Here is a 3,225-nt window from a genome sequence, read left to right on the forward strand (position 1 = left end):
TATACTCAGTTGCTTTCTTAAAGGCACAAGATGAGAAACATTGATGGGACTTTTTAACTCAAAACGCTAATAAATATGAAATCCAGAATTTAGTAAATCCAGCAAATGGCTCTACTTTTGAACTACAGAACCATATTGTTTGGGCTTAATCCGGGTTGAAAGAGACCTCACAACATCCTCAGCTCAAAGCAGGGTCAGCTATGAAGCTAGACCTGGTTGCTCATGCCCTGGAAAGAATAATATTCACATCTCCAAGAAGATCTGGAAATTCAGGTGGCTGCTGGAGCAACTGACCAAACATATCTGATCAGTATGAAGATTGGTTGACTGTTTACATTACGTGGCAAAAGAGAACATTAAAAACTAAGTTTTAAGTAGCTTTCAGCATACGAATAAAGGCTCACACTCCCTAACTAAAAGACTGAATACAATATTAATTTATTTTTTTCTTTTAATGATTTCTAAAAATATGAGCATGAGACTTAGAAAGTACAGTTTTTAGAAGACAGTAGTTCTACACAGGAGCTATGATTGTTATAAGACAGCATGCTTTGCATCCATAAAAATAAGTACATTTGGTTTAGGTAATAAACCCATAGCTACTCATAATAATAAAACTGTATAGTGCTATGTCTTTACAAAAAATCAAACATTAAAAAAATACAGGGTTTTTTTCCCTTGTCATTTTCATCTGCTCCATATCCTCACAGCGTAAGGATTTGGGAACCAGTGATAATAAGTTAGTACAGAATAATTAATGAGGCAGTAGTGCCTAACAGATAACATTGCAGTAGCCTTTTCTTATAATAACACTGCAGTCCTGAGATCAGTAAGTGTTAATAGTGGATTTGTAGAAGGATAGTAACAGAAAAATTTGATATTGCACCCTTATATTAAGAAAAATAAATTGGTCAAGTCTATACTTCAGAAAGTAACAAACTACAAAGTTTCCCAATTTGGAACTAAAGTTATTGAATTGTCATCTGATTAACGCATCTAGGGTATTCACCTGGCTAACCTGCTTCCAGAACCTGTTATCATCTCTTGTTAACATACTGTGTGACATTGGCTTGCCAGCTCCCTCAGAGCTAATCCATGATGTGTGCATTACTTTCATTGCAGTGTTTGAATATGAGCTCAATAAACCTGAGAGAAAAGCGACAAGTGGAGGAAAAAAATTTATCCTTCTGCAGCATTAGAATACGGATGTGAAAGGTAATTAAAAGTTTTTATCATGTGCTTAGTTTCAAGATGCTTAAACCAATTTTGTCTAGTTATCAGAATCAAAATATGTGGACTTCAGTCATGTATGACCATTCTGAATCATTATAACTTATCTGTATGTCCTTATATTACTTTTGCCATTATTGCAGAGAAATGCCTCTAGAATAATTAGTTAGTTAGTTAGTTAGTTAATGAAATATTTTCTTTAAAAAATATGTAGCAGAGCAGCTAAATTGCAGTCATCATATTTACATGGACAAAGTTCAAGTAGTCATCTACCTAGCTGAAGATTATTTGCCTTTGTGAAAAGACTTAATTTAAATAAATAAATGTTGTTTGCCTGAGGCATTGGAAATTTTGCTGGCCTTCTACCTTATTTCCAGTTCCACAGGACTCCAACAACTCTAGTTGGCACAATGTAGTACAATTTTCAATTAATTTTCTTTCCTGGATTAATCAGGTTTTATTTCTTTTAGCAAAAAAAAAAAAAAAAAAGGATTTCTAGCCACATATGTTAATTCATATTTCTTGACATTTGTCATCAGGTGAGGGCACTAATCCTGGTGTTTTATGCAAATTACAACTCAGTTGTATGATGCCTATGTGAATTCCAGCAGCTTTAACTGAATATATTTCAATACTAAAATACAGGGGAAAGGAGGGGGATGTCTTCAGCCTATTGAACTTTGCTACAGTGTTACCACAAGTGTTTAAAGAACAATGAGAGAGATAAACTTCAATGAGTAATGGTAGGTTGAACAAATTCCTATATGTCCCTCATGTACATCACTTGCCATTTTAAGGTGCGCTTCATTGAAGTTGGAAAACACTTTGAGATCTTCAGGTGAAAGGTGCTACAAATTGAAAAGTGATGTTGTTATTAGTTTGTGTAGTCCACGCCCCTCTAGGACAGCTGCAAAATCCATGAACTGGAGTTTGCATTGGAATCTTTGATCATAGGTAAATTCTTTATCTTCGAATTAGTGGATTAAAGAAACAAAAGAGAAATATAACCTTTTCTGTGCATTTCAGTCTTCTTTACTCCCTAATGCATTATGTATTACATAGTATGCTGTTCTTGATCCTCCAAGTTATTCATAATTAATGAATAATATAATAAAACCCATCACATCTTCAGGTTTAAGATAGTGAAGTGATTTATATACTCAAATAAGTTAAGGCACCATGTTATGTTCTAATTCTAGGTGCTTGAAAATTGAGACAACCATATTCAAAAGTTTGTGTTGTTTGAAGAGCACAGACTGGAATTACATACATGAATTAGACTTCATGCAATACTTGCTCTTACAAAAGCATTAAGACTTACCACATCTGCTCAGATGATGTCCCAGGAGTTTAATCTGTACTGCAGAACTACACAAGGACTGCTATTTCTCTTTTTTTTTATTGTTATAGTGCCCCTTAGACTCATACTTTAGTTTCCCTCTCTGTAACAGAAATGGGAGAGGTTAAGTGTTTTACTACTCTGGTTGCTCTCTATAGTATCCTCTGATGAGTACATTTATTCTCCCTGTCTTGTAAATATTGCATATAAGAGAAACTTGTGTAAAAAAGGAAGACACGAGGTTTTTAGAGATATGCTCAGGTTATAATAAGAGTAAAATAATCACAGAACATAGACAAGACCCCTCATATGGACAAATGGCTTTCAAATAAACCTTTATTTTGAGGATTTTGCTACCATTCTTGGTTTATTTGTTTTGGTTCTTTTGATTTTTTCAGAATGTTCTCTTGATTGGAGCTTTAGCTGCTCTTACAATCAGATTTAAATTGTTCTTGCCATCTCACTTTAATATTTTTCATTTAGTAATTTAAATGTCATTTCTCAGAAACAAATATCCAAGACAAAAGGAAACTATTGCATAGCTGAATGGTGTTTAAAGCCATGGAGATAAACAAAGTCTATTGTAATTATGCCAGGGGCATAATTTTGACTGTTCTGCTCTTCCTTCTATAATTAGCCTTGAAAGCAAATACTGT

The sequence above is a fragment of the Coloeus monedula genome (assembly GCF_965178545.1).
Source record: "Coloeus monedula genome assembly, chromosome: 1".
In the NCBI taxonomy this organism is placed as follows: domain Eukaryota; kingdom Metazoa; phylum Chordata; class Aves; order Passeriformes; family Corvidae; genus Coloeus; species Coloeus monedula.